The sequence below is a fragment of the Panicum virgatum genome, chromosome 3K, assembly GCF_016808335.1.
Source record: "Panicum virgatum strain AP13 chromosome 3K, P.virgatum_v5, whole genome shotgun sequence".
NCBI classification, from domain to species: Eukaryota; Viridiplantae; Streptophyta; class Magnoliopsida; order Poales; family Poaceae; genus Panicum; species Panicum virgatum.
This window is the reverse complement of record NC_053138.1, coordinates 9,471,756-9,486,088: the sequence shown is the minus strand read 5'-3', so window position 1 is coordinate 9,486,088 and position 14,333 is coordinate 9,471,756. Positions and strand designations below refer to the sequence as shown.

Below are 14,333 nucleotides of genomic sequence, written 5' to 3'. Positions count from 1 at the left end.
TCAAACTTGTTTCAAACTTTTTCTCATCAATTTTTTCCTTGTTCTTCTATTAAAAATATTTTTCTTGAAAATTGTCCCCAAACTTCTTTTAGTTTTGATTTGGAAGCAAAAATTTTCCTTCAAATTTTTCCAACTATTCTAAAAATTTCTGTTTCAAACTTTTTCTCATCAAAATTTTCCCTTTTATCTACTCAAAATATTTTTCTTTGAAATTTTTTTGTCACAAAACAAAAAAATTACTAGAAAAAGGAAAGAAAAGGTTGATCGAAAGCCTCTGTACGTCGCCCATAAATTAGAATAGCCTGAAAAACTAACCGCTGATTGACTCATCCGACATATATGCATATACGTCCTCCATTGTTTTTTCCAGTCGCCCCCCCCCCCCCCCCCCTCGGGGTAAAGAAATACACGTCTTTCCAGACTACCTCCGTTTCATTTTACCATGGCACCTTGCATGCGTGTATATGTCTCAATTTCGAACTTACACATTTCATATATCTGCATGCATTTTATTCAGCGAATGTCGTGCACCGACTGAAAAGCAGCAGCAGTTGGTTAACAATTTTATAGGTGTGAATAATTTATGTGACCGTACATATATACGGGTGTGGCTGGGCATGTACGGTCCGCTACAAGCGTATACGCGCTGACGCGCAGTACAGCAAGAAGTGTGCACAAGCCGGTGGTTGTCATGATCATCAAACGGCCGGTACGGTGCGTTTATCGCTGGCTGTTCCTTAGAGACGGCAAACAAATGGGCGTCATTAGTAGCTAGCGTACGTACGACGATACCGACGAATAATACGGCAAATTAAGCGTACGCGAATAAGATGGCGCTAGACTAGCAGCTGCGTTGCGTGCACGTACATATGTAGGCGCGCGCGTGTAATTATATATATGTATATATATACTATATATGTGTGTATCTTTGACAAAGACTCGAACGGTCGTCGGCAGTGGCGGAGCTAATTAACAATAATCATTCGGCAGTACGAAGAAAGGAGAAGGTTACGTTTCTCTACGTGCGTACGTACGACCACTGACATATATATATATGTGAACGTCCAAAATCCAGCTTATTCGGATTCTCGTTATTTATTTATATTTCATTTGGTTGCATGTGCGTAAGTTGGAAACGTCCACCTCCATCGTCACCACACGGACGACTCATCACTTCATCACCTTTTAAGCTTTTGATGATCGAATAAATTGATTCGTCTAGGAAGCTCGGCGTGGTGTCTTGCGAAGAGTCTAGCGGAATCGTGCTGCTGTAAACCACTCCTAATGTTCCAAATTGTAGGTCGTTTTGGCAAATCAAAATACATATATAGTTTTTGCTACGTACATAGATAAACATTATGTCTGGATACGTAGCAAAAACTACATATTTAAATTTACCAAAATGATCTGCAATTAGGAACGGATGGAGTAGCCAAAACCAAAGTGCCCCTTGAGAGGGATTGGCAAGTGATGCTCGCTCCAAATTAAACTTTGCTGTAAAAAGCAGCATGATGCATGGTTTTATTTCATCCAAATTGCAATTTATTATACTAGCATTCTAGCAACTTCAATAAAAATGCCCTGTCCAAAATAAAAAGGATTATATGCTTAGAAAAGTAGTATTCCATTCATAACAAATCTACTAGCATCAACACTTACGTACTGTAAGTCTATCTAATTTCTTTATTAATTACATATAGAAGCTCAAAGTTGAGACGAAATCCCTTTGATAAACGACAAAATGAAACATACATACGACAGATTTACATTTGTGATCAGTAAGTACATGGCGGCGTATCAATCAAGCCGTGAAAAATAAACAGTAACCAGTATAATGTCGACACACTATACGCGTGCTGTGCATATATATGAAGCAAGAATGCTCAAGACAAAAGACGAACTATACGGCATGGTGGGTACACGAGGACCACCGTTATTTCTCAGTGTGCAGCAGTGCACGGCACTGGCTGCTAGCTCTCATCATCCAATCAAGCTCGAGGCTCCCCACATCTAATAAGCATCAGCTAAAGTGGATTACACACAAATAATTGTGCTCCCTACCTTCCTGAAGGTACATGTGCAAGCTATTCGCACCTGTTCCATCTCAACAGTAGCCTCTCCTCTCGCTAAGCTCCATCACACAATGCGAGGAACGAAGCAGGAGAGAAGGTCGTCGGGCATATGCATCTACAGTGGCGCCGCATTTACAATCTGTAACCCCGTACTTGATCGATTCCCACGAAATCTACGAAACCCTGTGCCCACTTCAATTCATTCATTCGTACGTGACAGGCCCCAAAGGCCCGAACAGCACACCACGCAAATTAATCGGCACGTACGTTTCATCCGTACGTGGGTGCGGCAGCAGCAGTGGGCCGGGACAGTACGTCGTCGTCCTGTATGAGCCTTGCGTCGAGGGTTCTGTATAGGAGTAGTAGGACAGGCGAACAATGGACCGTTTCGTCACACACACGGCACGCGACAGCGCATCACCTGCACGCGAGTGGTGATACACACGTACGTGTAGAATGGCGAATGGGGCACCGGCTACGAGTACCGCACCTTATACGGATGCGTACGTGAGGTTTAAGGTATTTGTACGGATTCTCGGCAGCAGCACAGCAGCAAGCGCCGGCAACCGCACGTACGTATTCGTCGCCAGTAGTGGCCACACACCTACACGTACGAAAGTTGCCGCCAGTAGAGGACACATGCGTAAGCAGGCGACACTGACACACATATACGCTGCGATACGCGTATTTGGAAAATGCGGAACTTGCCCAAGAACACAACGCGTACGTACACAACAAACTTCACAATTCAATTCCGACAATACTACATAAAAACTACCAAGACTACTACCAACTCTGCATTCCAAAAGGGGCGCTAACAGTTTAATTACTTGGAACTCGATTATTTTCTTCTCAAATACACAAGAATCGACCTGATTTTCTATAAACTTCGAGCAAACTAAATTCCGGCATCTCAAAGTTCCCTTAATGACTCTGCACGCTGCGCCGATACAAACGCTTGCATTGGGGGCGTAACGCAGGCCCATGCATACGCAAATGCTGACGACTGTGACCTTAGAGTAGCAGCAGCAGCTAGCGACTTCACGCATGCATACGCCATGGTGTTGGAAGGGGGGGGCCAAAGGACCTTGAGGCAGGTGCGACTTCACATCGTAGGGACGGGGGGCGATTAATCAGTCGTGTTATGGGTTGGACCCCCTTGATTAAAATCATTGCCCGTCAACTGGCCTCCCGGCGTAATCCCAACCACAACATTAAGCGCGCGCAACTTAATTGGGTGGATAATTGGGCGTGCCGGCCAATTTGTGTGGACTAGGCGTCTAGAGAAGGAAGGGAGAGAGGAGTGGCTTGCATTGGGGCCATGCAGTGCAGTGCATCCGGGGCTGCATTATTAGGCTTTGCTAGCAGAGGGGGTCAAGGAAAGTGATGCGTTAGTGTGCAAATGGAGCCCAACCTGATAATGTCACCTCCTAATACCCCCTAATATCAAATCAGTGGTGCTAGGGGGTTAGAGTTTGTGCCGACAAAATGTTACTGCTACAATTAAGATTATTGTGAAGAATGGTATGGTATATGCAGGTTTGTTTGCTTTGAAAAAAGTATGCTCCCATTATAATTTTCGCTATGCTTAAATTAATTCAGTGAAAATAATAGTAAATAATACGTTTTGGCAAACATGTGCAAGTATAAAACATCAATGATTTACATATTAATTAGTTGAATAATCTCTGTAAGCGCATACAGATAAGTGTAACATTTGCATAATTCAGTAGAACAAACCAGATAATTTTTTTAGATTAAGGAATTGTTCTGGCCTTGAACGTCCACGAGTGAATGCCTACAACCAAATAACTAACCAGATAATTGTTGGCCCCTTTCTTCTCCATGAATTTATAAACAAGTGCCACCACGCTATGAACTAATAAAACAAAGCCATTTGTGATGTTTCCTACAACTTAAATTATCAGGTGGACCCTGCCGAGTTTGTATTACGCGGAGAGGAGAAGAAAATCTGTCGGCGGGCTTCACAAAATCAAAGTTTATGGATATTATGTTTGACCTAAAACAACAAGTTCATAGTACCTTTTATTCCTTGTTATATTAATACTACACTCTTCTTGCACCAGTGCATGCACATGGCACACAACTCGCCACACTGACTAATTAAACAGATTACAGCTTATTGGCGTACCTGGCTCTCCATATTCACCATGTTCGGCTGGTGCACCAGCCTCCAGTTCTACAGTATTTTTTTCTCACTCGCTCCAGCACTAGCCTCTAGCCACCAGTCATGTCACAGTGTTTTTCTCTCACACCACTCCAGCTTCAGCCTCCAGCTCCAGCCTGCCGAACGCAGAGATTATTTTCGTAGCTCTTTCAAATCACCGTTTTTTCAATTTGATGGGCTACGTCTCCTTGCGATTCGACGTGCATCGGTACTATACATGCCATTGCTAGGGGTCAAGCACCGGCCGACGTAGCGTTTGTGGCTGGCTGTCCGACTAATCAGAGTGAAAGAACAGGGGGGAACCAAAAAGAGACTGCGGGGCGGACGCGGGCAGCTTTCGCGCTACATGTACATGCTAGACGCTGGGGAAAGTGATGCATGCCGCATGAAAGCAAAGTCCAAGCACAGCCCAATTTCTTTGCGTGGAAAAGGACGACGAGGCCGAGAGCGCGAACGACGGCACGTACAAAACGTACGTCGCCGGTTAATAATCGACTTTTTTTTAAAAAACGGTGAGATGCTGATACTCACTCCGTTCGCTGGGCTAGAGCTGTAACTGGTGACTGGAGTGGTGTGAGAGAAAAATACTGTTAACTGGCTGGAGCTAGTGGCTGGAGTGGTGTAAGAGGAAAATACATGTTAGGCTGGAGCTGGAGCTAGCTGCCAAACGGAGTGATTACTTTATGCCAAATTGTACCACGTTAGGCAGGTAAAAGGACAGAGCTAATTGTCAGTTGGGAAATCCGGGTGTGATCTTCACAGGCGCTACTCTAGTTTTTAACTACCACGTCGCTCTCTACTCGACCGGCGGCGACCTGATCTATCGGGTATAAAAAATAGCGCACGGATGAACAGAAAGTAACTCGAGTGACCATCAACATAAGGAAAAAGCTGGTGGTAACAACTGTTCTTTTTGAGCTATAAACGGCAGGAGACGAGGTAATTTAACGAAGAGGTACCTGCAAAAGTCGCCGGGCGGCGATCCGATGGCGTCCCGAGCAGGCCGGCCGTCCACGAATTGCAGCTCGAACTTTTGCCAATCAATTCAATGGGCCACGAGCCATTCCATCGCGCCCACGTGCCCTGAAAAGGAGCCATATACTATATGGGTATTGACCTCATTTTCGAGCTGTTCGGATTAAACCACAGGGTCGGAAATTAACTCGAGATAGATGTCGACATGAATTTCCCGCTGGGCGCAGCACTCGGGGACAGCTAGTGCATGGCCTATGGACGTGGTAGGATGTGCCTACGCGCGCGCGTACACGCCCGCGGACAGCTAGCAATGCGGGGAGAAAACACAAGGGGTGACAGGGACAAAGGCGACTCGCAGGCAGGGATATTCCTGCCCCGTGCAGCATTATTCACCTCTCGTTTTCTCTTCCGAGAGAAAAACTAAGCCAAATACTATAGTCTATACAGCATGGTATATGGTATATGCAAATAAATAATTAGGCGGGCGTATATTATACAGTACAATACTAATAATAATTGTATATATATATATATTACTCTGTTCCGCTGGCTGGTGCTGATTTATATATGTGCATGTATGTCCATAGGAAATAATTGAGGCATGCTGTAATGGCTATAGCGCTAGTGCGCGTCTAGTTGGTTGGCACACACGGAAGGGCGAAGGCGTGGGGCGTGGTCCCTTCGCTTTCGCCTCCCTTGGCTCGATCCATTCCGTTGATAGGTAGCTAGCCTCTAAGCTAACGCTAGTACATGGGAGCCATGGGAAGGAGGATTGGATGGGGATTGGGGCCATGTTTAGTTTCCAAAAATTTTCAGTCATATCGAATTTTCGGACACATATATGGAGCATTAAATGCAGCCGAAAAAAATAACCAACTACACAGTTCAACTGGAAATGACGAGATGAATCTTTTAAGCCTAATTATTCTATAATTAAACATTAATTACCAAATAACAACAAAAATGTTACAGTATCAAACTCAAAAATTTTCATGAACTAAACACAGCATGAGTAGGCGATTGGATGGTGAGGTGCCCTACCATTGCAAGGGCAGGGACGACCCACTGCTGTTTACACCCAATGCGAGAGAGAGAGCGCAAACGCACAAAGGTGCGTACCGTAAGCTTCCACGGGCCCGCCCCGCGTACTATGGATGCCGTCCTGTTCCCATCTTTCATCCCTCTTGAATCCCGGCTGTACCGATCATTCGTTCATCATCACCAGCCCAGGCCACATCGCAAATTTAACACATCTCTCTCTCTCTCTCTCAAGGTTGAGTGATCCTATTATTATTATTGTAAAATTAAAATCAACAAATGGATGGATATTGTGAAGTAAATCACTCACCAAGTATCGTGTGTGTACCGTAGGGATTAGGGAGGGGGTGGGCCTATGCTTCCTGGGGACCCCAGAAAGATGCCTCCTTTGTCAAACTTGCCTTCTTCCCCGTGATCTTCTAGTGCCAGCCTTGCTAATTGCCATGCTGCCGCCGCCGCCAGCCTTCCCTTCTCTCACCACCACTCAAAATAATGCCGCTCTTTCTATATCATAACAATCACCTTGGACAAAACGGTAAAAATAATCATGCGATGATTCAGCAATCAAACCCAGTAGTGATTTTGCACAAGTTTACATCCAAATTACCTGGAGGCAGGGTGAACTTCCTTCCTGGGATCACGGATGCATAATCCTGAGCAAGGAGTAACAAAGGAAGACAGCACGGGCAGTTGCAGCCAAGAGGTAGGTTGTTACCTGACAGTCCGTTTTCCTGGCTCAACTGCAAATCCTGCATGGATGAAAAGCAGATGGTGACATTGATTCTAGGAGGATCTATTTAATTTGCAGAATTCAAACAATGACAGTTTGATAACCAGCATATAAAATCTCCAGAACAAATAATATATACAATCTTCACAAATAATAATATACACTACACCACCTCACAACAGACAATGCAAGGCTTCAGAACGGATGAGATCCGTTGCATGGGGAATCAAAGGACAAAATGATAAGTTGGAAAACCATACTATAAAATTGCTCAATCACAGCCTTTTGATTCGTGCCGCGTTTGTTTAATTGGTGATGAGTATCCACCGTCACATGGGTACAGACGGATGCCATTACAATCCTAATCATGGAATCATGGATAAAAACACTCTTTCGTCAGACAAGAAAAAGATACCAACAATAATGCATGCATTGACCAGCTCGTTTCCAATACTATACTCCAAGAAATTTGTCTCCTCCAGTGGACCCTTTTTGTATCCGAAGTTTCATGAAAGAAATTCACAGGCGATGAGTTCCCCCTCGCAATGATCAGTGCCTCCATTGACGCTAGCGACAGTCAATCGGACAAATCATTATACTTGTACCTGCACGATTATCTTTGCAATTATGGGAAGCCCAATTCTTAACTGACCGCGGACACACTCAGCGCCTGCAAAGTGGTTCTTGTTGGACTGGAGAAGTAACAATTTCAGATTAGAAATTTCTAGCCAGCCTGCTAGCTGCCGGATATAAACAAAAGGAAGATGCTCTCTGTCCTGGAATACTAACATATGATGCCATCTCTTTTTCCCCAGGACCCCAACTGTGATGATTGACCAAGGCTTTTCCCCCAGAGAGAAGTGACCCAGTGAGTTACCTGAAAAGCAAGAGAGAAAAAAAAGGACTACACTTAGGTCTGACACATAAAATCTTGCAGGTGGGAAGAAAATGAGGTGCACATGCACGCACGAATCGAACAGCAGCTAACACGACTTTTAATTGGCAACAGAAGAAAGGTGGATGATGCTTCTTCCCAACAGTGTGCTCTGCCCTGCATGGACATGGAGCACCCGTGATGTAGAAGTAGCTGCAGAAAAGAGAAAACAGAGTTCACTGGCTGCTCGGGGTCACAATCATTCACGGTGGCAGCAAGAGCAACAATCCATTTCCAAATAATGTAAACTCTGATGGACACGTTTCACTTTCACTGTCTTGTGCCCGAAGAGATACACTAGGCAACAGGCATGCGATTTGGGATGAAAGGAAATGGGGAGAGAACTAACAGTAACAGTTGAACATAGGTCGCGACAATTAAAATATCGGTGGAGGTGGCTACCCCACCGGTTTTGGCACCAGACATAGATTCTTAGGAGATGACGAGACAGACGCCCACGCAGAGGCGGAAGCGACCATGGGGAAGGCTAAACCTCCCCTCCCACAACCACCTCCACCACCATCTTTAAAAGAAGGTGCTAAAGGGCTGTCCTGCAAAGAAAAGGAGAGGAGTGCCCCCTAACCTTTCCTTGCTTTCCACTGAAATCTCCTATCTGCAACCATACAGTTGCTCAATTCTGGTCTCAGCTGCAGCCCAATCATTCATTGGTATATAAGTCACTACACCCTCTGCATTTTCCACCCCTTTAGCCATCATCAATCCTTGAAGAAGCTTCGTGCTACCGGAGGTGGTGTTCGCTGTGCACAATTGGAGGCTGTATACATCCACAGACCTGTCAGCTCCGTGAGCTTGGAGCTCCCAGGTTCTGCATTGCGCTGAGATGGGGAGGCATTCTTGCTGCTACAAGCAAAAGTTGAGAAAGGGGCTCTGGTCTCCTGAGGAGGATGAGAAGCTCATGAATCACATAACAAAGCATGGCCATGGCTGCTGGAGTTCTGTTCCCAAACTCGCAGGTATGTATAACAAATTCTTCTGCACTTGGTCCTTTCAATTATCAACTCTCAATTCTTTCCTTTTTTTCTTCCTCTGCATTTTGCTCCTTTCAATTACCACTTCACTTCTTTCCTTGACTTGCCAATGAAATCTCTCAAAGACAGTCCAATTATCTAAAATCTAGCTGACAAATTGTTGCAGGGCTCCAAAGGTGCGGAAAGAGTTGCAGGCTGAGATGGATAAACTATCTGAGGCCAGACCTCAAGAGAGGGGCATTCTCTCAAGAGGAAGAAGACCTCATCGTTGAGCTGCATGCTGTCCTTGGGAACAGGTAATTTTAAGCCTGAGAAGTAGTATCAGAATTCAGGACTGCATATCTGCAAAGCAACAATTGGTAATTTAGCTGATATCAGCCCTTTTCTTTTTATACGAAAAGGTGGTCTCAAATTGCAGCACAGCTGCCTGGAAGGACTGACAACGAGATCAAGAATCTATGGAACTCATGCATCAAGAAGAAGCTGAGGCAGAAAGGCATTGATCCCAACACCCACAAGCCGCTTGCTGAGGCTGATCGCAACGGTGCAGCTCCCACCATCAGCACCGAGAGGACCTCAGGGTCCAGCGACGTCAACCCGTCGAGCACTGGGGCTCTGGGGAACTTGAGCCACCTCCTCAGTGAGACGGCTCAATCATCAATGCTGCTGCCAGTGTATGACAAGAATCAATCTGAAGCTCCACATTTGGCACGCCCTAAGGTGCCACCAAAGGAGTTGTTTCTGGACCAGCTTACTACTGGACACAAGAGCCCATCAACCTGCCGCTCATCAGGCCAAACGCTGTACTTCCCATTCCAACAGCCATTGGGCTACAGCAGCGAGAGTGGCAGTGGTGATGGTGCAAGTATGAACTCACTCTGGTTCAACCAGAATGACTTCAACTGCAGCACAATTTCCACTGTGATGCCGCCAGTTTCACCATCAGCCCTCTCAACATCGATGGGGCTGAATCTCCCACCAGATAATCCTCGACATGGAGGCACTGGCATTGGAAGTGCCTCGGTAGATTCATTTTACTGGGATGGTACAAATCCTAGCAGCAGTAGCAGTACTGGGAGCAGAGGAAGCAACAGTTTGGGATTTGAACCACAGAGCACAAGCTCAATTCTGGAGAACAGTGTGTTCCCATGGACAGATATCGCACAAGAAAAAGATACAAGAGCTCACTTAGGAGAGGAACTTAAGTGGCCTGACTTGCTCCATGGAACCTTTGCTGAGACGACCATAGCCATGCAAAACCAGAGCCAATCACTCTATGATGATGTGATCAAGGCAGAGAGCCAATTCAGCATGGACGGAATGTGTGCTTCTTGGTACCAGAATCAGCAACCACAGCAACAGCTGCAGGCAGCACCAGACATGTATGACAAAGACTTGCAAAGAATGCAAGTTTCTTTTGAGAATATCTAGGCATTATGTTCCACCATATGGAACAGAGCAGACAAGCAGAAGAAGAAACTTATAATTTTCACAGATTCATGAGCAGAAATATGCTGAGCCGCTTACATAGATATGTATCAATGTATGTAAGTTGATACAGAAACCATCCACCATAGCTGTTCCTCAGTCGAAGATCCTGCAGTATCATGGAAAGGGCAGTCCTGGCCTTAGGAGTGGCAGCGGAATGCATAGAAAAGTATGTTCTAGAGTCTCCTTTTCTTTCTCTTCGCAATTGTTTTTTTTTTTCCTTCTGTACAAGACAACTCAACTTTTGGACATTTGAGTTTTGTTCACTCTCTGTTTATTAAATAAATATAGGAAAGCATGGGCAAAACTGCATGTGTCGGTAGCTCTCATAAACCATGCAAGTAGTCCCAAACTTTTCAACCATTGCCATGCACGTCCATGCAGATTAATTATTGCATGTTGTATTTTCATTTCTACTTTTGAGAAGTTGCCAACAAACGGCAGTTGTATATTTGTAAAGGAAGAAATATGGAATATTGACCTGAGAGCTATTTTTCTTCCCCTTTCCCTTTCCTGTTTCTGTCGTGAACTTTTCTGTGTGGAGAACCCAAGCTACTTGATCGCTTTCTTCTTGAATACAGGAATCGAAAAGGATTGGTTGATTTGATAGGGTCCAAAGGGGCAATCAACCTCAAGAGGAAATAAACACATTCAGGGAAGAAAAGGAGGCAACTACTCATGAATTACCTACCATGTAGATTGGGTAATATATGAAGCCTCAGTGTGGTGAGACTCAACTTATGCTCCATTCAGTCCGCATATCAATTGTTTATGTGGCATAGCCATGATTGGGTAATATATGATGAAAAGTTATTGACTACTGAAGATCTCTAGGATGGGATTTTGACAATTACTGTCTGTAACCTTATATTAGGGTATACTAAATAAAAATAGTACAAAATTATTTTTAACTCCAAATATAATGATACAGATTTCAGATGGCTGATCCATATAGTTTTAAACATAGTGAATTAGTTTAGAAAGAGTACAGCTATAAATCAAGCAACTGAATTAATTAACAAAAAAGAAGACTTTAGATGGTGTTGATCCTAGTGATGTACAATTTAGGGAATAGGGACCAAGTCCAGCTAGATTGTTAACTGATTTGGCTAGGCCTCTCTGGTGGGTTCCTTTTCTTGTGACTAGTCAAAACTCGAACCAATATCAAAATGAGTTTATTTTCTGCATTGCTCTATTCCAAAATAAAGCTAGCCCAATTTGGTTCCGGAGAAAAAAATTAGCTTTAGAACTTAACAACTCTCATTTATGCTGTACAACTAATGGGACATGACCATGTGTGTGAAAAAGCAGGCATAAAGTGACTTGTCCTTGGATTTTTCACAAATACAATGAGATCAATAATGCTGATAAGGACCGTTAGCACTAAAAAAGCAATTAGAGAAACCTAACAGCTATGAAATCTACCAGTTGGCCAATAAGAACAAAAAAACTATTTTCTGTCTCTAAATTCTGTAAAGAACAAAACATACATTATACAATTGATGAGCTTCATTACGTACCATGATGTTTCAACTTGTGGGCATATGCACTTCAATTATCTTTGGTTATGCTGTGTCTGCTCGGACACATGAGCGGCATTATCGGATGTATCTGTGATTCTGTGTGAGTATGAAAGTGAAGTAGAAATAGCGCAAGACATGAAAATAGCAAAGGATGAGCGGCAGTGCTCTTCTCTAGATGAAAAAGACATTTAGTTTATATTTTAATATGCAGTCTCAGCTCTGATAACAGTAGTACATTGGCATCCACCTACATCATCATTAGTGAGTGGAAAATAACAGAAAAGAGGAACAAAATTAAGAGTAAGAACCTAGGGTATCATAGGTTAATGTATTTAGTGGTCCAATGGAATAATGAATATGTAAAAATAATAGTTCAGTGATTCCATCTGACACAATTCATAACAATCAGGATCAATTTTGCTTAAATAAAACTCATTTGGATAAAACTGATTTTCTTTGCTGAGAATATGAAGGTTAGGCCAAGCAACCAATTCAAACTCATAAGAGAACCCTTTTTAGAAGGAAATAAAATGTTATACAGGTAGCAGGAAACCACAAAGACAAGGCATAAGATATATTCCTGCTTGATAACGTGCTGAAAGGTTCTTGCATCTATATGACATCAGCATGATGATAAACATATGAAAGCATACTTGGAAAGCCTTTGTAACCATGAAAGTACTCCATTGTTGGGCTTACAGCAGTCGAGATAAATTCCATTACCTTTAGCACTCAAAACAGCCACCATTAGTCCTTTACACCTTTAGAGACAGGCCATATGCATGAGATGTGGCTATAAAGTGTTCCATCAATTGCTGAACTATGGCCACTCACCCGCACATATGTGACAACAGGCAACAGATGTCAAAGCTCGTAGACATCTTTGTATTCTGGAAAGCTTTCAACAATTACCTGGAAAATCAACAACTATGTAAGTAGCAACCTCTCCATAGTGTACAAGTGTTTGTGAAAGTTGTTACCATTGTCACAGGAATCACAATAATAACCAGGGAGAGGGAGGGCACAAAATTTGAATCACAATAATATTGAGCATTTTATGGCATATGATCTGATGGTATCCGCCCTCTTTCATGCATTTGAAGGCACTTCATGGTCCACCAAGTCTGCATTGAGGAAAAAACGTGCAACAAGTTTATAAACAAAATAACACATTCCCGTTCTGTACACTGAACTCAGAATCAAACAAATAATAAGCAACATTTGCAGTAGGGAAATGATTTGTTTGTGATTTTTTCTAGGTTAAATTCATTCCCATAAAGGTTGAATGCAGAGAATGGAAGCAACTGCATACTGGCAAAAAAAGAGAGAAGAGTTTCACAGGCTTGCACAGCCTTCTGGTGAGGGTCTTCAGCTAATGAAAATTGAAACGCAAGGCCACACCAATTCTGAAGAAAATTCGTAGTTTATAGTTGGACCTAATAAATAAATTCATTCAGAAGATGTTCTGATGAAGCAGATATCGGGCATCCACAACTATAAACAATGTGAGCATCCGTAAAATCTGATTGGCTCAGTATGGCTTCAGAGATTTGACTCGGAGAAAGACGGATATTCATATCAAATCAGCTTCTAATCACACGATGCATTTGAAATAAGATCGGTGGTAAAGGCTGAAACAGAGGCCACTGAATTTTCGCTTTGCTGTTTAGGCCACCCAATCAGCTGCAATCATACATGCAACACCTGAGTAAGCAAACCCTGTGCCAGCAAAGCGGCGGTAAGCCTTCGTAATACTCAAAACGGCCGACGCGAACTCGTCTCCCACAGGCAGGGGAACCGCGCGAGCGGGCGGGTCGAAACGGCCGCCCCCGGCCCCCGCCGCAACGCTGCGCGCCACCACCGGCTGTGGATTTGTACCGCGCGCGCGCACAGAGAAGGGGGGAAGTGGGGAGGAGGAGGAGGGGAGGGAGAGCACGCACCAATCGCTCGCTCAGGCCGAGCCGGTCGCCGGCGAGTCTCGGGTGGGGGGGGGGGGGGGGAGGGGAGGCTGGTGCGGCGCGGCGGCGATCGCGCATTCCCCGCTTCGCTTTTTGCAGCAGCGGCGCGGCGGGTGGCGGTGAGGAGTGCGCGTCCCGTTGCGCGGAGCAGGTGCAGCAGGGGAAGCGGCGTGCGGAAGCGAAGGGAGCCGTCGCTACCGCTCGCTGTTGGAGCCCATGGGCTATTTGTTCCTTCATCCTTATTAGGCTGAGAGGACCCGAGATGAAGGCGTTTTTTTCCTTTTTATATTTAAAAAAAAATCAAAATTTCAAAAATATATGTCCGTTTTGAAATATTTCAAAACTACTTCCGGTCGCCCCATAGGACGACAGGACCTAAGTGTAATTTTTTTTCTTCAAATTTGCAACGAGGTACATAGCAAAAAAAAATGCAAGGGG

General features: G+C 44.2%; 1 long non-coding RNA gene and 1 pseudogene across 10 annotated transcripts; one reads left to right on the top strand and one right to left on the bottom strand.

Annotated features, from left to right (window-relative positions):
- Positions 1–1,728: 1,728 nt before the first annotated feature.
- LOC120697390 lies at positions 1,729–14,073 on the bottom strand. Of its 10 annotated transcripts, none has more exons than XR_005684459.1 (10): positions 13,878–14,072; positions 12,918–13,061; positions 11,935–12,849; positions 7,973–8,090; positions 7,793–7,880; positions 7,264–7,695; positions 6,881–7,022; positions 6,584–6,795; positions 5,220–5,343; positions 1,729–4,376 (listed from the first exon to the last, which is right to left on the bottom strand). It is a non-coding gene; the product is annotated as an uncharacterized LOC120697390 (long non-coding RNA). The 10 variants fall into 10 exon arrangements; XR_005684464.1 differs by lacking the exons at positions 1,729–4,376; positions 5,220–5,343 and adding an exon at positions 6,146–6,519 and having other exon boundaries at positions 6,602–6,795; positions 7,264–7,364; positions 7,609–7,695; positions 13,878–14,073; XR_005684463.1 differs by lacking the exons at positions 1,729–4,376; positions 5,220–5,343 and adding an exon at positions 6,146–6,519 and having other exon boundaries at positions 6,602–6,795; positions 11,935–12,698; positions 12,772–12,849; positions 13,878–14,071.
- On the top strand, positions 8,396–10,917 carry LOC120697389 (annotated as a pseudogene).
- Positions 14,074–14,333: the final 260 nt, after the last annotated feature.